At 46.5% G+C, this 22,853-nt stretch overlaps 1 protein-coding gene across 12 annotated transcripts in view; it reads left to right on the top strand.

Annotated features, from left to right (window-relative positions):
* Window positions 1–701: 701 nt before the first annotated feature.
* The window catches only part of marf1 (meiosis regulator and mRNA stability factor 1), a 77,562-nt gene continuing 55,410 nt past the window's right edge, over window positions 702–22,853 (top strand). For 3 of the 12 annotated variants that reach the window (XM_078240900.1, XM_078240899.1, XM_078240892.1), the window contains exon 1: window positions 22,334–22,406. The gene's annotated coding sequence lies outside the window, so the exon portion shown is untranslated. Of the gene's footprint in view, window positions 833–10,270; window positions 10,308–22,333; window positions 22,407–22,853 lie in introns of those variants that run through there. The other 9 variants (XM_078240904.1, XM_078240901.1, XM_078240903.1 and 6 more) reach the window with 7 other exon arrangements.

The raw sequence follows: 22,853 nt of genomic DNA, 5'->3' as shown, positions 1-22,853 counted from the left end.
GAATTGAAATTCCACCATCTGCCGTGGTGGGATTCGAACCCAGGTTCCTGGGGCATTACCCTGGGTCTTTGGGTTGCTAGTCCAGTGACAATACCATTATGCCACCGCCTCCCCTATATGTTATATGGATGTGGTGTCAATCAAGTGGGTTGCGTTGTCCTGGATGGTGTCAAGCTTCTTGATGCCATGGATCACTGGTGTGTGCTGTGAGAACTGTCTAAGTGCGCCGTGGAATTTTGTCCCAGGTCCTTGATCTTTAGACAAGACTTTACTGTATAAATTTACTGTAAAGTGGATTACTATTTAAGAGCAGACATTTCTCATTACTAACAGTATCTGTTCTCAGAGTGATGCAATGCTTCTGCAATGATCTCTTTGTCTTGCCAGAGTCTGAGTCATTTCCGTGCTATAAAAAAACAGCTGCAGCTTTAAACTCTGTTTAATTACTTGGCTTGACATGCCTAACCTCACCACTGATTGGATTGAAGATGTAGGAAGTCCCTCGTGTCTCCGATCCAATTGGTTAATGAGATTTCCCAGCAGGCAAAATTACACGGAAAAGGAATCAAAGGGAAAGACACTTAGAAGAACTAAACTTTCCATCCCCGTTTCTTTATAAAAAGTAAAGGTCAATGTGTGTTATTATGTCTGGGAACATGAGTTGCAGTTCGCCTAAGGGTGGATGGTTGTCTCTGTGATATTTTTAAAATTCATTCGTGGGGCATGGGCGTCACTGGCTGACCAGCATTTATTGCCCATCCCTCGTTGACCGAGGACAGTTGAGAGTCAACCACATTGCTGTGGCTCTGGAGTCACAAGTAGGCCAGACCAGGTAAGGACGGCAGATTTCCTTCCCTGAAAGGCATTAGTGAACTAGATGAGTTTTTCTGACAATTGACAATGGTTTCATGGTTATCAGTAGATTCTTAATTCCAAGTATTTTTTAATTGAATTTAATTGAATTGTGGAGTTTGCACGTTCTCCCTGTGTTTGCGTGGGTTTCCTCTGGGTGCTCCAGCTTCCTCCCGCAGTCCAAAGATGTGTGGGTTGGGTGGATTGGCCATGCTGAAATTGCCCCTTAGTGTCACAGGGACTAGCTGGGGTAAATGCATGGGGTTATGGGAATAGGGCCTGGGTGGGATTGTGGTCAGTGCAGACTTGATGGGCTGAATGGCCTCCTTCGGCACTGTAGAATTCTATGATTCTATGAAACTCTACCAGCTGTTGTGGCGGGATTTGAACCCGGGTCCCCAGAACATTAGCTCAGTTTCTGGATTGATAGTCTAGCGATAAGACCACTAGGCCATTGTCTCCCCAGAGGGCCATGTCATTCCAATCCAAGTGCAGTGCTGAGGAGTTAAATCTGGGGATTTATCAATTATGGTCTTGTTCCCCTGCAAATGGCCAGAAAGCTCCAACAGTGTGAGCCCGAGCCCGAGCCCGAGCCCAACTCTTAGCATCGGATCAACAGGGTCAGCTGCACACGGACAGAGTCCTGACATTTCCACATACAAAGTAAAGGAGGCTACGTTCCCAGTCACGGATCTTAGTGGAGATGTGCTGCATAGACAAGAGACTGTTACTCGTTTGTGAATGTCTAATGCAGTGAATGATGCCAGAAAGAAAAAGCAAGATTACATTTATAGTAAACCGGCGTGGGCCACTCCTTCAGCCACTGTTTGTAACTAATAACTGAAATCTTGAAAGGTTTTAGCTGAAAGGCGTAGTGTTCCTCCAAATTCTACTGACAGTTTATATTTCGGTTGTGGAGAGTAGGTGTGCTGGAAATCACTTGCTGATTGCTCTCCATCTAAAACCAGCATGGATTTCAGCAGTTTAAAAAAATATATATATATTAGCAAATTTAACTGAACAATTCAGGTCAATTTCTGGACCTAACAGAATGATACATGAGGAGAGATTGACCCGGTTAGGATTGTTTTCGCTGGAGTTCAGACGAATGAGGGGGGATCTCATAGAGATTTATAAAATTCTAACAGGACTAGACAGGGTAGATGCAGGAAGGATGTTCCCGATGGTGGGGGAGTCCAGAACCAGGGGTCACAGTCTGAGGATTCAGGGTAGACCATTTAGGACGGAGATGAGAAGACATTTCTTCACCCAGAGTGGTGAGCCTGAGGAATTCATTACCACAGGAAGTAGTTGATGCCAAAACATTGAATGTATTCAAGAGGCGGCTGGATATAGCACTTGGGGCAAATGGGATCAAAGGTTATGGGGAGAAAGCAGGATTAGACTATTGAGTTGGACGATCAGCCATGGTTGTGATGAATGGTGGAGCAGGTTCGAAGGGCCGAATGGCCTCCTCCTGCTCCTATCTTCTATATTTTATCTCTCTCTTATTTTTGAATGCAACACATTTTGTGGATTTAATTTATGAGTCAGGATTTTGTAATAATTCCTCTTTCTCCCTGACCTTGTTTAATTCAGTTATTCTTAATTTAAAACGGGCATTTAAAAAAATATAAATAAATAAATATAATTTGATATTTGTTTCTGGTTGTGATACCGCCTTTCCAAACCATTCTTTTTGAATTACCTGAAACGGCAAGTACCCACGCGGAACCCGCCAAAAATGTAGCAGGTGCCAACGTTCCATCCCCATGGAGATGGGACACCGGGTGGCCCTGGCGCTTGTATGTGATTGGCCATTGTTGGTTTATGTTGGGGGTTCGTTTATGAGCAATCGATTCAACTGAAGAAAAGTATTCCTTGTCTCATTAAAGTGTGCCGTGTTACTGAAAAGGTTAGAAACCATTGGATAGCCTTTTAATTAAAATTACCTTTGTATACTTCTTTTTGGTTTTGGATTATTTTGCATTGTATTAAATCCATTACCAGCTTTCATGTGACAGCAATCAGCACAACTGCCAGCTATATTATCACCAACAACTCCACTTCTTCCCCACCCCTACACATCAACTTAATTTTGTTTAATCTTATTTATAAAGGATTTGTCTTCCAGATTTCAATTCTGATTAATGTTCTCCACCCTGTTGTCTTTTCAGACACTAACATATCTGCTGATTATTTCTAATTGAAAATTTTCAATTTTTCAGGATGGTAACATTAACCTCAGGCTAAAGGGACAATCCTGTAAAACAGAGATGAGGAGGAATTTCTTCAGCCAGAGAGTGGTGAATCTGTGGAACTCTTTACCGCAGAAGGCTGTGGAGGCCAGGTCATTGAGTGTGTCTTTAAGACAGAGATAGATAGATTCTTGATTAATAAGGGGATCAGGGGTTATGGGGAAAATTGGTCTACGATTGGTCTAGTTGGACCAAGGAGCGGCACAGACTTGGAGGCCGAAGGGCCTGTTTCCTGTGCTGTACTGTTCTTTGTTCTTTGTTGTTCTTTGAAAAGGCAGGAGAATGGGGATGAGAAAATTATCAGCCCTGATTGAATGGCAGAGCAGACTCGATGGGATAGTGGCCTAATTCTGCTCCTATGTCTTATGGTCTTATTAATGCACTCTGCTATGAACGTCTCCTCCAGCGCTGACTGGAATAAACTGAATTTATAAAAGTTAAGAGGACACATCTTTCAGAAATACAGGTGTTTAGAAGTTCACAACCACAGGTTGTCCCAAAGTATTTTTTAAGTACAGAGGAGGCTGTGGCGTAGTGGTATTGTCGCTGGACCAGCAATCCAGGATAATGCTCTGGGGACCCAGATTTGAATCCCATCACGGCAGATAGTGAAATTTGAATTCAATAGAAAGCTGGAATTAAAAGTCTACTGATGACCGTGAAACCATTGCCAAAAATCCCATCTGGTTCACCAATGTCCTTTAGGGAAAGAAATCTGCCGTCCTTACCTGGTCTGACTAACATGTGACTCCAGAGCCACAGCAATGTGGTTGACTCTGAATTGCCCTCTGGCAAGCCACTCAGTTCAAGGGCAATTAGGCAGGGCAATAAATGCTGGCCCAGCCAGCGACGTCCTCATCCCATGTGACAATAACAAAAGATTGTTGTCATGTAGGAAACATGGCAGCCAATAGCGACTCAGCAAACTCCCACCAATGGTAGTATGATAATGACCAACTAACTTGTTTCTGTGATGTTGATTGAAGGATAAATATTAAGCGGGGCACTGGAAATAACTCCCTTGTTCTTTTTCCAAAGTAGTGCTATGGAATCTTTTACATCCACCTGGCAGATTAACTGGACCTTGGTTTAAGGTCTCATCTGAAAGACAGCACGACTGATAAATGCAGCAATCCCTTCATAGCACACTGAAATGTCAGCCTTGGTCTCTGTGCAGAAGTGAGACTTGTACCCACAATCTTTATGACTCAAATGGCCTACCAACTGAGCCAAAGGGGACACTGACAGCTAAAATATTAACCCAAAATCCCATAGGTCCATTCAAATTCACGTCGAAGAGCCCATGGCACTTTTTGTGGAAGCACAGACTGGAATCTTATCATCATTCACGCCAGCAGGATTTTCCTGCAGTGAACTGAGATTTGGCTGGCTGCCAAATTCTCCTGTCTCGCTGCAGCGGGAGCAAGGCATGAAAGGCAGGTAGGATTGCGCCCACCATTGCATTTTCCTCATGCCTGGGTCAATATTTATCCCAAGTCTGATATCAGTGAATCAGGTGATCTGGTCATTTATCTCACTGCCATTTGAGGGACTCGATGGGTTCAGATTGGCTACTGCATTTCTTTACATTCCAACAGCTCTGCCCAAGAACTTGATTGGCTGTGAAATGCCAATTTCACAGGGGCAGCATGGTGGCTAGCACTGCTGCCTCACAGTGCCAGGGACCCAAGTTCGATTCCCGCCTTGGGTCACTGTCTGTGTGGAGTTTGCACGTTCTCCCCGTGTCTGCGTGGGTTTCCTCCAGGTGCTCCGGTTTCTTCCCAGAGTCCAAAAAGATGTGCAGGTTAGGTGCATTGGCCATATTAAATTCTCCCTCAGTGTTCCCGAACAGGCGCCAGAGTGTGGTGACTAGAGGATTTTCACAGTAACTTCATTGCAGTGTTAATGTAAGCCTACTTGTGACTAATAAATAAACTTTTACCTTACTTTAAATGCTTTGGGATAGTTGTGATAAACACTATTGAAATGTAAGCTGTTTTTCTCACCATAATCAATAAACTAAACATTTTGGTCAGGGTGAATGTGAGGAAAGAATAAATTATTGGCTATTGAAATATTCACGTCTATTTCCAGGACAATCAAGTTTCAACTAAACTTTACTATTAAATCAAAGAAAGTCAAGAAAGTTGAAGGTAAATAGGTTGCTTGAGCACATTCCAAGTTTATAAATCAATGCGGTAACATTTACTGACTGCACATCACTTTTGCAAGCTTTTAGTGTAAAATAAGTTTCAAGGCAAATAGTTTCTAGCTCTCAAGCTCTAGTCATTCATTTCAGTATATTTGCAACATAATCTGTTCTCGGAATAGATACATTATAGCCCTAAAAAAACCTAGCCAAAGCTAACCAAGCAAGAACACCTTGATCAATTTGTAAATTAATTCACAATCTCCACTGTCTATGATAATTCTAGGTGAGACAATCGGGTGCTCCGGTTTCCTCCCACAGTCCAAAGATGTGCGGGTCAGGTTGATTGGCCATGCTAAATTGATACTAGTGTCAGGGGGATTAGCAGGGTAAATGGGGTTACGGAAATTGGACCTGGGTGGGATTTTGGTTGATGCAGACTCGATGGGCCGAATGGCCTCCTTCTGTATTGTAGGGATTCTATGATTCTATGAATTTTGTACCATTATTTCTGTAAAATGTGTCACCATCGATGTTTACACATTAATAAAACATTGAATGGAAAATCAGGACATCTTCAGGATTTCAAGTGGAAGGGAAAGGTCACAACCCACAGCTAAAATAGTCAGTAGCGGCAGGTGAACCCTTTGTCAGGTGAGGCATATGTTATACAAGCCTATCCACAACAGCTTGGTATCAGGGCAAGTGGTCCTTTGTGCACATGGTTTATTTTGTTGTCCATGGTGATCTTCCATTACAAGAGGAATGCAATGTCGAGGGTAAAGGGAGAAACTGATAAACAGGTGGGAGGAGAGAAAGTTAATATTCACTGTGGCAAACAGATCTTTTTTTCTTTAAATTGTTCTTCCCAATATAGCCCGAAAAAAATCTAGCCGAGCTATTCAAGCAAGCACACCTTAGTCAATTTGTAAACTCATTCACAATCTCTACTGTCTATGATAATTCTAGGTGAGGCAGTGCCTCAGCTAACAAGCAAGCTGTCTCTAAAAAGGCAATAATTTCATGTTTGGGAGGTGAAACTACATTTTAAGAGAATTTCAGGACAGTAAAATTCATATAGATTCAAGTAATGCCACTCGGAAACATCATTCTCCCAATTTTGCCAAGTATAGTACTAAGGACTTTCCCACATCTACCCCTGACCCTTGCCTGAATTATCTGTTATCTTCTCTTACCCATCCCATGAGAATTATTTTGTTGATTTCAGCTCTTTTGTGTTTCATTGTCTCAATGTAATGAATCAAAACTGAATAGAATATTCCAAGCATGAATCAACAGTGTCGCACTCACATTTTACACAGATAATGAATTAGCAAATAAATTAACAGAGTTATTACTTTTTTACTAAAATCATTTGCAGGATTTGGGTGTTGCTAGCAAGACCAACCCAATGTCCACCCTTGCAAAGTTGGTGGTGAGGTCTCTGCTTGAATCACTGTAGCCCTTGTGGTGAAGATACTCCCATAGCACAGTGGGTGGCATGGTGGCACAGTGGTTAGCACTGCTGCCTCACAGCGCCAGGAACCCGGGTTCGATTCCCAGCTTGGGTCACTGTCCGTGTGGAATTTGCACATTCTCCCCGTGTCTGTGTGGGTTTCCTCTGGGTATTCCGGTTTCTTCCCACACTCCAAAGATGTGCGGGTTAGGTGGATTGACCATACTAAGTTGCCCTTAGTGTCAGGGGAGTTAGCTCGGGTAAATGCATAGGGTTATGGGGATAGGGCTTAGGTGGGATTGTGGTCAGTGCAAACTCGATGGGCCAAATGTCTTCCTTCTGCACTGTAAGATTCTATGATTCTATATTCTGTTAGGTAAGGAGTGGCAGACTCAGTGATGACGAAGGAATAATTCCAGTCAGTGTGTGATTTGGGGGTGAAGGAACCTGGAGATGTTGCCTTATCTTTCCAGGTGAAGACTATGGGTTTTGGAGAAACTTTTAAAGTAAGCAACATCTGTATCTAAATTTTCCTCACATACATATTATACCAACAGATATCCTATGGCACACTAGATAGTTAATAAGGTTATTAAGGCATACACATTATACTAAGTAACGTGTAAATATCTTCTTTTAAGTATTAATGCAATTTTTCAATCTACTTTAGGCATTTTTTCAATTTCAGTGGCATTGATAACTCTTGTAAGTTGTCCATCTTACTTATGTTCAAGGGTTTACACATACTGCCCAATATCTGATTGTATGATAGTGTATCAAAGTATATCCCCTTGCGTTCTGAACTTGTGTGTCTTCCCCAAATCCTGCAATAGGCAGGTTGAAAACACTTCAGTAAGACAAGGACAGATTAAAGTCATTTTCTTGGACATTAGGCAAATCAATATTTTTGATTGATAGTTACAATCAAAACTCACTTACTTTACTAACAGCAAAACAAATCACAAACAAGGAAAGATTAATCACAACACTCTTCCATACAAATGGACTAACTTTTAAGCTCAGCATTCTGGTTCCAACGCATCCCAGTTTAAGATCAGCAAGTTTTCTCACATTAGAATGGGCTCCCTCCCCAGAACTAATTGCACTGATTTTACAATTGTCCCCATATCTGAGCTTTCAAATTCCATGTTCCTAGGAAGTAAAGAGGCTGCCCCTCTCCAAATTAGTGCTAGGCCATTAAGGAGCCAAAACTTAGTTACACAAATAGAGTGGCGATTCAATCAGTGTCTAGTTTTAAGGATAGTTTGTCCCCTATCTGATACCTCATTTGAATCAGATGCCTCATAATCTGTTTTTTTTTTGTAAACCATCTCGCTTGATGACCATGATGTGGAGATGCCGGCGTTGGACTGGGGTAAGCACAGTAAGAAGTCTCAACACCAGGTTAAAGTCCAACAGGTTTATTTGCTCGCACGAGCTTTGGGAGTGCTGCCCCTTCATCAGGTGAGTGCTGAAGGGGCAGCGCTCCGAAAGCTCGTGCTACCAAATAAACCTGTTGGACTTTAACCTGGTGTTGTGAGACTTCTTGCTGCTTCTGAAGGAAGCATTTAAACTCAAAATTATTGGTTGTGCCTGTGGTTGTGTGAAAGCTGATACACACTGCTCTCGAGTAGCTATCATGAGGTGAGACACAACAGCCTGGTAAAAAAACTCTCCAAGTCTATCTGTGTCTAGCACCTATTCTCAACCTGGATTTTGCCACCCATAAATGGATGAGGTCACTAGGCTGCCTCATCACTTGTATACACAGTTCCTGATTAAAAACATCACTCAATTTTTTTTTGCCTGCTTTAGCTCCTCTAAGTTTCATTTTAAGAAGTCTCACAACACCAGGTTAAAACTTCTTACTGTGCTCACCCTTGCCCAACGCCGGCATCTCGACATCATGTTTCATTATAAGCTGGAAATGTACAAGCTCCCCAGATTTAACCAGATTTAAAAATTGGCAAGTCATGTTGCAGCTTTATAGAACCTTAGTTAGGCCGCAATTGGAGTATAGTGTTCAATTCTGGTCACCACACTACCAGAAAGATGTGGAGGCTTTGGAGAGGGTACAGAAAAGATTTACCAGGATGTTGCCAAGTGTGGAGGGCATTAACTATGAGGAGAGATTGGAGAAACTTGATTTGTTCTCACTGGAACGACGGAGGCTGAGGGGCGACCTGATAGAAGTCTACAAGTTTATGAGGGGCATGGACAAAGTGGATAGTCAGAAGCTTTTTTCCCATGGTGGAAAAATCAATTAGTAGGGGGCATAGATTTAAGATGCAAGGGGCAAGCTTTAAAGGAGATGTACGAGGCAAGATTTTTTACAGAGGGTGGTGGGTACCTGGAACTCGCTGCCGGGGGAGGTAGTGGAAGCAGATACGACAGCGAATTTTAAGGGGTGTCTGGACAAATACATGAATAGGATGGGCATAGAGGGATATGGTCCCGGGAGGGTAGGGGGTTTTAGTTCAGTCAGGCAGCATGGTCGGTGCAGGCTTGGAGAGCCGAAGGGCCTGTTCCTGTGCTGTAATTTTCTTTGTTCTTTGAGCTTGCTCTGAGACACTCATTTGAGCAAAAGGCTTGAATCAATACACTTATAGTTTAATTTTGAAAGGTGGGCAAGTGTGGAGCTTGCTAGGTGTGTCCAGTATTCTTGAGGTCTGCTACACCTACAGAAACATTACAGGAAATCTGGGATTCTCTCCCCTAAAAGGCTGTAGATGCTTTGACAATTAAGAATTTTCAAGAAAAAGATTAATAGATTCAATTTGATAAGGGCATCAAGGTATATGGAACAAAGACAGCAAATGGAGTTAAGATGCATAAATGACTTGATCTGAGTGGCAGAATAGGCACAATATGACGTTCCTGACTTTTCATTCACGGATCATCAATAGGCCTTCAAACAAACCAGCTCCCTCCTTCCCAAGAGTATATTCTCAGCAGTCATCTGCTATATAACCTACTGAAAGTCTGAAGCAAGATAATTATTGCGTCTGCTCATTGTGGGAAACAGTAATGATATTTGGGTCATTAAGACATCAATCTCATCTCTCAGTCCCTGGAAGGATTTTAAACCTGTGTGAACTCATAATTTAAAAACACATTTAAAAATAGCTCGTGTCCAAATCCCTTCTGTGAAAGAATGATCAAAAAGATTGCCAAACGTGACAGTAGGTGTGTATTCTTTTGAGCATGCAGTCTAGTTGCTGCTGGATTAAAAACACTGGGCTCCTTCAGAAACAGTTATAAGGATGCCGAGATGCTGACTCTATTAGTTTGTTTTTGAAAAGTTCCTTTGTTCTTTTATTTTTTAAACTGCACTCAAAACTAAATCTGCCTGGGATTCCTCCCTCAATTTCTTATGCCCTCATCTTTGATGTCATTGTTTTCAGCAAGACATTGGCCCAGATCTTCTGGTCTCTGGAAAGTTGGAGACAAGGCATAACCCCCAAGATGTGCGACATGACCCCTCGGTATCCCAACGCACTGATTCCTTGGAAATCGCCCGATGAGAAAGTTGAACTTCTGGTGGGCGATCCCCCTGCTCCCTGGGACCCTCAGAAAAACATTCCAACACTAAGTTAGATTTTTGATTTGATTTATTATTGTCACGTGTTAGTATACAGTGAAAAGTATTGTTTCTTGCGCGCTATACAGACAAAACATACCGATCATAGAGAAGGAAAGGAGAGGGTGCAGAATGTAGTGTTACAGTCATAGCTAGGGTGTAGAGAAAGATCAACTTAATGCAAGGTAAGTCCATTCAAAAGTCTGACAGCAGCAGGGAAGAAGCTGTTCTTCAGTCAGTTGGTACGTGACCTCAGACTTTTGTATCTTTTTCCTGACAGAAGAAGGTGGAAGAGAGAATGTCCGGGGTGCGTGGGGTCCTTAATTATGCTGGCTGCTTTGCCGAGGCAGTGGGAAGTATAGATAGAGTCAATGGATGGGAGGCTGATTTGCGTGATGGACTGGGCTACATTCACGACCTTTTGTAGTTCCTTGCAGTCTTGGGCAGAGCAGGAGCCATACCAAGCTGTGATACAACCAGAAAGAACGCTTTCTATGGTGCATCTGTAAAAGAGTCAGCAACTCTGGACAGTTTTAACTTACTTACCCACCCAGGACGAGGGAGAGAAATGAAGGGACCCAGTGCTACCCCGTTTCAGAATCACATTGTGCAGAAGAAGCCCTTCGGTCCATCGAGACTGAACCGACATGTGAGAAACACCTGACCTACTTACATAATCCCATTTACCAGCACTTGGCCCATAGCCTTGAATGTTCTGGCGTGCCAAGTGCTCACCCAGGTACTTTTTAAAGGATGCGAGGCAACCTGCCTCCACCACCCTCCCAGGCAGTGCATTCTAGACCATCATCATCCTCCAGTTAAAAAAAGCTTTTCCTCACATTCCCCCCTAAACCTCCTGCCCCTCACCTTGAACCTATGTCCCCTCGTGACTGACCCTTCAACTCAGGGGAACAGCAACATTTGACAATCCCACCTATACCGTCCTGTAACCCACGTTAGACTTCTTACTGTGTTTACCCCAGTCCAACACCGGCATCTCCACATTATCACAATTTTCTCAGAGGACAAAGGCAGAATGGTTCACAATTGTATTTATGTTTTCCTGATCAGCAAGTCATACTGATTACTGTTTCTCACTACGATATATTTTTAATTTCTACAATGCAACACAACTTTATCATGATATTTCAAGACATCAAAAGACTCAGAATAAATACCAAGATAGACTAGGATAATAGGCAAGCAGACCAAAAGGACAAGACTGAAGTCAATGGAGTAGACTTAAGAATCTTGTGCAGTGTAAAACTGGTCACCAATTCACTCTGAGCCCTCATGCACTTCTGTCCTGGCAACCTCACCCCACTAAGCCCACTCCCAGCAAACCTACAATAGCAACAAAATAAACAGAACTCCAGTCATGATTCCACCCTTTATTTGCAGGATCATTATGGATGACAAAGGTTATCCAGCCAGTTCATCTAATCCATCCCAGAATGACATACAGACATACATATTAGGGATAGGGTAAAAGTAAATTACTGCGGATGCTGGAATCTGAAACCAAAAGAGAAAATGCTGGAAAATCTCAGCAGGTCTGGCAGCATCTGTAAGGAGAGAAAAGAGCTGACGTTTCGAGTCCAGATGACCCTTTGTCAAAGCCCAGCTCAGCTTTGGAGCAGGAATAAGCCATTCAGTCCCTCGAGCCTGCTGCATTATTTGATAACATTGCTTACATTATACTAGTAACTCCAACTCAAAAGTACTTAATTGGCTGTGCATTAATTTGAGACATTGTGAAAGGTGCTATATAAATATAAGTTTTGTCTGTCTTTCTTTAAACCTGTATACAGTAGGCAGAGTGACTGCAGCAATGGGGAAATTGGAGGCCCAAAGCTGATTTTCTATGGGCAATTAATCACAGTGCAATCAACTAATGTTGAGAAAGTGGCTACAAAGAAATAACATTCACAAAAACAAATCAACTGTGTAGCTTATTTCCCCATAATACCCTTCTCTGACCTCCCTCCACCCCTTCCAAACTCCCCAACCCACTCCAGCTTCACCCCAAACCCACCCTTCCCGCCCCCAGCCTCATCCAACCTCCCAATTCACAACTCCCCCTCTAACATCCCCTCCAACCTTCCCTAACCCCCTCTAATCTCCTCTCATCCCCTCCAGCCTCTCCCCCAAGCCCATCCCAAACATCGCCCCAACCTCCTCACCCACTACCCGCCCTGCAACCTCTCTGCCCTCCCCCCCCACCCCCCACCCCACCAAACACACACCATATGATTGATTCTGAAATTTCAGGGATTCGGCTTACCATTTGTCAAGCAAGCACATTCGGCTGCTGCAAACCCTTGGGCAGTTTTGTGGTTTTCTAGTGAGCTTTCCGAAAGAAAGAAAAAATCAGAACCACGAAGCTGCCTGTGATGCACTATCAATTACGACGCGGAGACTTCTGAGAGTGAGGGAAAACTAATAGGCTTTTATTCACTGAGAACAGGAGCACACCCTTGTAGCTGACCTGGTCTGAACTGAGGCAAGGAGGAGGGACCATCACCTTTATACCCCACTCTGGGTGGAAAGGGAGGGGTCCCAGGTGGAAAGGGAGGAGTCTCGGACCAGGTGCAGCATGGGTGTGTCCAGGTACATACTTGTAGTAACAGTGGTTCACCACAGCCTGAATATCGGAAGCGGCAGTTTATTTATTATTTACCGGTGTCACAAGTGGGCTTAGAACGCTGCAATGAAGTTACTGTGAAAATCATGGCGACGAATGATATTGACATGACACCGCCAAAGCAGCCTTAAAAAGATTGCAACTCTCAGTCTGATGGTTCAATTTGTTTTAGAAGCTGCTCTGTCAGGTCCATCCATGGGATGGCACGGTGGCACAGTGCTTAGCACTGCTGCCTCACAGCTCCAGGGACCCGGGTTCGGTTCCCGGCTTGGGTCACTGTCTGTGGGGAGTTTGCACATTCTCTCCGTGTCTGCATGGGTTTCCTCCCACAGTCCAAAGATGTGTGTAGGTTAGGTTGATTGGCCATGCTGAATTGCTCCTTAGTGTCCCAGGATGCATAGGTTAGAGGGATTAGTGGGGTAAATATGTGGGGTTACGGGGATAGGGTCTGGGTGGGATTGTTGTCCGTGCAGACTCGATGGGCCGAATGGCCTCCTTCTGCACTGTAGGAATTCTATGGTTCTAAGATCTGTAGCTCAGCCTGCACTCCCAGATGCTCAATTTAGAACAGCCCCCATGTGTTTGGTACCATCTGCAACCCCTTCTCCAGGATCCTATACTGAGCTGGGTAGTTACTCAGGAAATGCTGGACAGACAAACCTTTAACTCCTGGATAACAATACAACTTGTGTGGCTTTTGCTACCAAATAAACCTGTTGGACTTTAACCTGGTGTTGTCAAACTTCTTACTAACAATACAACTGTCATCGTAACCCATTACCAACTTACCTTTAAGGAAACTCAGAAGATTTATTAAAACCCGGCGATCCAGACAGGCTACAGGGAACAAAATATAAAACAAGATCTTGCGCTCTGCAAATGCTCTCTTCCCTCTCGGACCTCTGATTTGTTTCCTCCCCTCCCCACACATCTCACTGCAGCATGGTTTAAATTTGCGCAAACGTAGAGGTGACTAAAAGCTGCCCAGTTCGTTAACAATTTTAAGTGAGTTCTGGGGCTGATAAAATCTAACAATTGCCTATTATGATAGGAGACGCTGGTTAAATATTCTCACCAGGTGCCCAAGCCTGATAAAACCGGTCGAGACAGTTCGACAGCTTGAGATATTACACTGTTGTTTTTATTTTTAATAATCTATAATATTCTACGTTTAATTAATTATATGGGTCAGATCATATGTGGGGATAGAATGAGGTCTGAAGGGTCTATTCAGACCAGTAATGTGAAAGGGGAAATCCAATCGAAGGACAAATAGCCATGAAGGAACAAATATACAACTGACTTTATGGTGAGGCAGCCGGAAAAGGGATTCACACAGTGCATGCATTTCCTCTTAGACATCCTGTTACAAGTTCATTTCGATGTTGTATTGTGAATGGATGGCTACGTAGAAATGTAACTTTGTGCTAATAACTTATGACCGCAATTTCCAAGAACTCTTTCTTTGATCAGAATAGCTTTTCTCAATCACTGGCTAGCTATAGTTATTTTACATCCGAGGCTGCAGCATTTTAATCGTATATTTCACAAAGTAAAAATTCAATGAATGCTATCTGATAATTCTGTTATTTTACGTTTAATGTTATGTATTTGTCACTTTCCATCATTTTTGAATGATATTTGGTAGCAATTTTCTTTCCTCGATTCACTAACACACTGGGACATTTAAACTTCACCAGGTTAAAGTCCAACAGGTTTATTTGGTAGCAAAAGCCACACAAGCTTTCGGAGCTCCAAGCCCCTACTTTAGGTGAGTGGGAATTCTGTTCACAAACAGGGCATATAAAGACAGAGACTCAATTTACATGAATAATGGTTGGAATGCGAATACTTACAGCTAATCAAGTCTTTAAGAAACAAAACAATGTGAGTGGAGAGAGATGTCCACTCACATTGTTTTGTTTCTTAAAGACTTGATTAGCTGTAAGTATTCGCATTCCAACCATTATTCATGTAAATTGAGTCTGTGTCTTTATCTGCCCTGTTTGTGAACAGAATTCCCACTCACCTGAAGAAGGGGCTTGGAGCTCCGAAAGCTTGTGTGGCTTTTGCTACCAAATAAACCTGTTGGACTTTAACCTGGTGTTGTTAAACTTCTTACTGTGTTTACCCCAACTGTCATCGTAACCCATTACCAACTTACCTTTAAGGAAACTCAGAAGATTTATTAAAACCCGGCGATCCAGACAGGCTATAGGGAACAAAATATAAAACAAGATCTTTTATCAGGCTTGGGCACCTGGTGAGAATATTTAACCAGCTGAATTGCTCCTTAGTGTCCCAGGATGCGTAGGTTAGAGGGATCTCCACATCATGACATTTAAACTTATCAGAATACGGCAGCTAGTGCTGTAAAAAAAAGGGGGCATGGCTTTTGCATGGATTCCCTTCGCTGATGTCTCCGAGATTATCTGTGCTGAGTTAGTTTGGAAGGATCCTCCTCCATAGGAAGATTTCCCAGAAAAATTGGAGAATGGCAAATCAGTCCCTTGGGATTGCTCTCATCTTCAGTTCAAGAGGGCAGACTAAAGTCTAAATGTTGATCTGGCCGGACCACGTCAAACTCTGCCAGGCCTCCCTCTCCTGTCAAACTCCTGTGTTCTAGGTTCCAGCAGCAAAAGGCGTAGTTTCTCGTTGACTTCCCTAGAACCTTTCACAGACCATGTTCTATGCTTCCCATTTTCAGCTCAGTGACACCTGTAGCTTGTTTCAACTCTGATCATAGCCAGTGCATCTCCAGCAATCACATCACATCCAGTCCACAGGAGCATCCATCCTTGGCACCATTCCCACCAATTCTCTTCCTAATCTACATGAGTGTGGATATCACCCTCAGTGCCAGTTTCCACAGATAAGTGTTGACATTCAGTTCCACTCTACCATCTTTCTCAATCATCCATTACCTCTGGTTTATTAAATGGTTCATGACATCTATTCTAATATGAATAGCAATTCCCTCTAGCTAAATACTGAAAAGACTAATGTTACAAATGCAAGGTTGCACAATACGGTTATGTTTAAACTGTCTCTGTAAATTTAAGAGTAAACCGAAAGCCCTAGAGAAGGGGGCATGTCCTGAAGTTGTAATGAACCAGGTGATTGACGGCTACCATAAGGATAGGGGGTCTGGATTAAAATCTACAGAAACTAGGTGTCCCATTTCACAACTGAACACAAAGGAGCAGGTGTTTTGCCTTGTGTAGATGTACAGACTCCCAGGCAGTCTGAGTAAACAGAATGAGAATGAGAGAGAAAAGGCTGTTTTGTCTGTTAACCATCAGACAGAATGCTGGGAAAAGATTGACCACCACTGGAAGAAAAAGAACCTGCAGCTATTTAAGGTCACTGGAAGATTTGCCCCGTTGAGGCTGGGAGAAGAAATCACCAGAGTAGGCCCCCTGAAAGTCGGTTCAGGAATTCTCAGAATTCAACGCTTGCTAGATGTTACGGCTCAGCACTGAACACACTGGAAGCTGGGAGTGACTGTAGATTGTTTCCTGAAGAGACTGCAATGTTGTGGAAAGAATTCTGCTGTAATGTAATAACATGCAACATGGGGTTATCGATCACGTTCAAATAAAACCATAGGAAGGTTACAGCACAGAAAGAGGCTTGGCTCACTTAGGCATTCTTGGATGTAGAAGTACTAGATGCAGAAAATGGAGACAGGGAGTGAGAACATTTTGCAGCACTATAGTTGGGATGGGGAGGTGGTCTAGGCAGTGGCAGATATAAAAGGAAGAACAGCAGAAGAGAGTTAAGACAAGAGGAGCCCCCATGCCAGGGATGTACTGCAGTCTTTGCATCCAGCAGCAAATAGAAATATTTATGTCAGGGAATGCCAGTACTGTGCAGTAAGATTCTGGTGTCTTCCGGCAAGTGGGAAGGGGTTGGACGGGAGCAGAGGCCCAACCAGCACCCTGTCTGTAGTCAAGCTCCAGCATTGGTCCAATCCCTGGCCTAAAGATAATTTTCAACAATAAATGTGCTTAACATTGACTGAACTAATACTGAGCCCATGGAAAGATGAGGAGAAATCGTCAAAACAAAGTCGGGGTACATGGTTGGATGGATATCAGTATCACTAAGGATTGGAACAGATACTGGTGAACAGATCATACTGTACAGGAGTGATGTGGAACAGTTCAGAATAGGTCAGAAACACAACTTTTCACCATAGGTTCAAACTTATACTCAAAGTATGGCCGACCACCAACCTGCACTTCCAATCTGCTGAGCCAGTTTTTACATCTCAAATCCATTGGTTCAGTTTGATTCTTTTTTATTGGTAGGTGGATTTAAATGTTTTCAGCCAAAATTTAGAACTTCAACTAACTTAGCTTTATATTTTAGTTGATTGTTTAGTAGGAATGCAATCGGTTGGACATAATATTCAACTAGCATTAGGAGTACTCAAACAAGTGAATTCCCCATTTGCCTACCAGAAGTCAGGACACAGTCTGATAATAACTGGACATTACACCATGTAAAATAAAACAGCGGAATGTATCTCAAGGCGAAAGAGTCGAATTGCTCCACCTGCCTGAAGTGAATGGTAGGTTCAGTTAAAGATTAGGTTGCAGATTAAGAACCCGGGCTTTATTTGATTGAAAAGGCCAATTAACTTAGTCAGATACTGTAGAACCGGTTGTTTCTAGAGAGGAAACTATAATGTCATTTTGACACTGTCCAGAACAATTAGCAGTGAGATGGACACTGAGAAATTATCCTCATTATAACAAATCATTGTCAAAAGGTTTAAACTTCCCAACATTACATCTAGCCTGGAGCTCCATAAGTTTCTTCTAAATACTCATTCCACTGAGATGTACTGTAACTGTTTAATGTTCAGTTAATCACGTGGGAAGAATTCTGCCATCAGCAGTGGTAGAATGAATCTAGGCTGATAATAATAAATGTGATAATGATGAAGTGCGACAGAAAAACGTGAAGTGTCTTGCATATATAGATGCTATCATACCTTCCAGACGTGTGACCTCCACCACCTAGAAGGACAAGGGCAGCAGATGCATGGGAACACCACCCCCTGCAATTTACCCCCCGAGACACTCACCATTCTGACTTGGAAGTATATCACCATTCCTTCACTGTCACTGGATCAAAATCCTGGAACTCCCTCCCTGAAAGCAATGTGGGTGTTACCTGCGCCACATGGGCTGCTGTGTCTAAGAAGACAGCTCACCACCACCTTCTCAAGGGCAATTAGGGATGGGCAATAAGTGCTGGCCTAGCCTATGATGCCCACCTACTGTGAAGGAATAAAAAATACTTTCTAATTTCCTTTTTAGAAACACTTAGATGTGCAAATTTATTCCACCACAGTAAGGTGTTTTGAAATTATTGATTCCTAATCTACTATTACTAAGCTAAGTCATTCTCTCTCTCTCATGTTGCCTGGTATGGAGGGTATTAGCAATGGGGAGAGATTGGAGAAACTTGGTTTGTTCTCACTGGAACAACGGAGATTGAGAGGCGACCTATTAGAAGTCTACAAGATTATAAGAGGCACGGACAGAGTGGGTGGTCAGAAGCTTTTTCCCAGGGTGGGGTTACACAGATAGGGCCTGGGTGGGATTGTGGTTGGTGCAAACTCGATGGGCCGAATGGCCTCTTTCTACACTGGTGATTCCATGATTCTCTCTCTTTTCCCCCATTCCCCATATTGACCCCCTCCCCACATATTGACACACACCCCCTCCCCCCATCCCATATTGACCCACACCCCCTCCCCTCCCCCCATCCCATATTGACCCACACCCCCTCCCCTCCCCCCATTTCCCCCCCCCACCCCATATTGACCCACACCCCCTCCCCCCATATTGACCCACACCCCCTCCCCCCACCCCATATTGACCCACACCCCCTCCCCCCCACCCCATATTGACCCACACCCCCTCCCCCCCACATTGACCCACACCCCCTCACCCCATATTGACCCACACCCCCTCCCCATATTGACCCACACCCCATATTGACCCACACCCCCCTCCCATTCCCCCTCACCCCATATTGACCCACACCCCCTCACCCCATATTGACCCACACCCCCCCTCCCCCCATATTGACCCACACCCCCTCACCCCATATTGACCCACACCCCCCTCCCCCCTCATTGACCCACACCCCCCCTATTGACCCACACCCCCTCACCCCATATTGACCCACGCCCCCCCTCCCCCCATATTGACCCACACCCCCCTCCCCCCACCCCATATTGACCCACACCCCCCTCCCCCACCCCATATTGACCCCCACCCCCTCCCCCCACCCCATATTGACCCCCACCCCCCCACCCCATATTGACCCCCACCCCCTCCCCCCCACCCCATATTGACCCCCACCCTCTCCCCCCACCCCATATTGACCCCCACCCCCCACCCCATATTGACCCCCACCCCCACCCCCCCACCCCATATTGATCCCCACCCTCTCCCCCCCACCCCATATTGACCCCCACCCCATATTGACCCCCACCCTCTCCCCCCCACCCCATATTGACCCCCACCCTCTCCCCCCCACCCCATATTGACCCCCACCCTCTCCCCCCCACCCCATATTGACCCCCACCCCCTCCCCCCACCCCATATTGACCCCCACCCCCTCCCCCCCACCCCATATTGACCCCCACCTCCCTCCCCATATTGACCCCCACCTCCCTCCCCATATTGACCCCCACCCCCTCACCCCATATTGACCCCCACCCCCTCCCCCCCCACCCCATATTGACCCCCACCCCCTCCCCCCAACCCCCCACTGACCCCCAACCCATATTGACCCCCACCCCCCTACCCCATATTGACCCCCACCCCCCTACCCCATATTGACCCCCACCCCCCTACCCCATATTGACCCCCACCCCATATTGACCCCCACCCCCCCACCCCATATTGACCCCCACCCCCCCACCCCATATTGACCCCCACCCCCCCACCCCATATTGACCCCCACCCCCCCACCCCATATTGACCCCCTCCCCCCTCCCCATATTGACCCCCTCCCCCCTCCCCATATTGACCCACACCCCCCCATTCCCCCTCACCCCATATTGACCCACACCCCCCTCCCCCACACCCCCCTCCCCCCATACTGACCCACACCCCCCTCCCCCCATACTGACCCACACCCCCCTCCCCCCATATTGACCCACACCCCCCTCCCCCCATATTGACCCACACCCCCCTCCCCCCATATTGACCCACACCCCCCTCCCCCCATATTGACCCACACCCCCCTCCCCCCCATTCCCCCTCACCCCATATTGACCCACACCCCCCTCCCCCCATATTGACCCACACCCCCCTCCCCCCATATTGACCCACACCCCCCTCCCCCCATATTGACCCACACCCCCCTCCCCCCATATTGACCCACACCCCCCTCCCCCCATATTGACCCACACCCCCCTCCCCCCCACCCCATATTGACCCACACCCCCCTCCCCCCCACCCCATATTGACCCACACCCCCCTCCCCCCCACCCCATATTGACCCACACCCCCCTCCCCCCCATATTGACCCACACCCCCTCCCCCATATTGACCCACACCCCCTCCCCCATATTGACCCACACCCCCTCCCCCATATTGACCCACACCCCCCTCCCCCCCCTCCCATATTGACCCACACCCCCCTCCCATATTGACCCACACCCCCCTCCCCCCCATCCCATATTGACCCACACCCCCCTCCCCCCCATCCCATATTGACCCACACCCCCCTCCCCCCATCCCATATTGACCCACACCCCCCTCCCCCCATCCCATATTGACCCACACCCCCCTCCCCCCATCCCATATTGACCCACACCCCCCTCCCCCCATATTGACCCACACCCCCCTCCCCCCATCCCATATTGACCCACACCCCCCTCCCCCCATCCCATATTGACCCACACCCCCCTCCCCCCATATTGACCCACACCCCCCTCCCCCCATCCCATATTGACCCACACCCCCCTCCCCATCCCATATTGACCCACACCCCCTCCCCACATATTGACACACACCCCCTCTCCTCCCTCCCTCCCTCCCATTCCCCCTTCACAGACTCTCTCCCCCTTCTCTCTCACAGTGACTCCCCCCTCACTCACAGTGACCCTCACTCCCTCTCTCTGACTCTCTCCCTCTCTGTGACCCTCACTCCCTCTCACTCCCAGTGACTCTCACTCCCTCTCTCTGTGACCCTCACTCTCTCTCTGTGACCCTCACTCTCTCTCTCTGTGACCCTCACTCTCTCTGTGACCCCCACTCCCTCTCTCTCTGTGACCCCCACTCCCTCTCTCTCTCTCACAGTGACCCTCACTCCCTCTCTCTCTCACAGTGACCCTCACTCCCTCCCTCTCTGTGACCCTCACTCCCTCCCTCTCTGTGACCCTCACTCCCTCCCTCTCTGTGACCCTCACTCCCTCCCTCTCTGTGACCCTCACTCCCTCCCTCTCTGTGACCCTCACTCCCTCCCTCTCTGTGACCCTCACTCCCTCCCTCTCTGTGACCCTCACTCCCTCCCTCTCTGTGACCCTCACTCCCTCCCTCTCTGTGACCCTCACTCCCTCCCTCTCTGTGACCCTCACTCCCTCCCTCTCTGTGACCCTCACTCCCTCCCTCTCTGTGACCCTCACTCCCTCCCTCTCTGTGACCCTCACTCCCTCCCTCTCTGTGACCCTCACTCCCTCCCTCTCTGTGACCCTCACTCCCTCCCTCTCTGTGACCCTCACTCCCTCCCTCTCTGTGACCCTCACTCCCTCCCTCTCTGTGACCCTCACTCCCTCCCTCTGACTCTCTCTCCCTCTCTTACAGTGACCCTCCCTCTCTCTCTCTCGCAGTGACCCTCACTCCCTCTCTGTGACCCTCACTCCCTCTCTCTCTCACTGTGACCCTCTCTCCCAGTGACCCTCACTCCCTCTCTCTGTGACCCCCACTCCCTCTCTCTCTCACAGTGACCCTCTCTGTGACCCCCACTCCCTCAGTGACCCTCACTCCCTCTCTGTGACCCTCACTCCCTCTCTGACTCTCTCACAGTGACCCTCACTCCCTCTCTCTCTCACAGTGACCCTCACTCCCTCTCTGATTCTCTCCCTCTCTCAGTGACCCTCACTCCCTCTCTCAGTGACCCTCACTCCCTCTCTCACAGTGACCCTCACTCCCTCTCTTACAGTGACCCTCCCTCACTCCCTCTCTTAGTGACCCTCACTCTCTCAGTCCCTCTCTCACAGACTTTCTCCCCCCCTCTCTCACAGTGACTCTCTCTCCCTCTCTCTCTCTCTCACAGACTCGGTCTCGCGCTCGGAACAACCGCCAGCCAGGCCCCTGCCAGTCAGAGTGAGAAACCCCGGCGCAGTGTTTTGCGACAGCGGGGCGGGCGGTCTTTGCGGCAGTTGGCGGTGAGGCGGTTGTGAGGGCAGCGGGAATGTGCGGGGGCTGAGGCAGGTAAGCGCCCCCTGCCCCGGGGCCGGCACCGGGGGGCGGGGGAGGGGGATTAAAAGCGGGCAGAGTCTGCCAGGCCAGGCCAGGCCTCAGCTCACAGAGTGTGCGGCCTGGGGGGAGTAAACAAAATGTTTCTGCGTCAAAGCTCTTGGCTTCCGTTGTTGGCGGTAAAGGGCCGTTTAAATGTAAAAAAACATCAGCTGCAGTGTTTAATTTTAAAAACATAGGGTCAGTTTTGTGTTGGGAAAGGTCTCCTCTCCCATTGCTGGTGCCTGCTGCAGCTCAGAGTTCCTGTGTTGCTTTGTTTACTGCAGTCACTGGAAAAATGTTGTTTAAACATCTTCCTTTCATTGCCAATGCTTTTGTTTCCCCAATCCTGAACTCAGAAATAATTAATTTCCCTCCTTGCGAAATTAATTGCATAAATCAAGGGATTTTTAAAAATACCCT

Source organism: Mustelus asterias, chromosome 23 (genome assembly GCF_964213995.1).
Source record: "Mustelus asterias chromosome 23, sMusAst1.hap1.1, whole genome shotgun sequence".
Taxonomy (NCBI): Eukaryota; Metazoa; Chordata; class Chondrichthyes; order Carcharhiniformes; family Triakidae; genus Mustelus; species Mustelus asterias.
The sequence above is the reverse complement of the archived record's forward strand: the minus strand, read 5'-3'. Positions and strand labels throughout refer to the sequence as shown.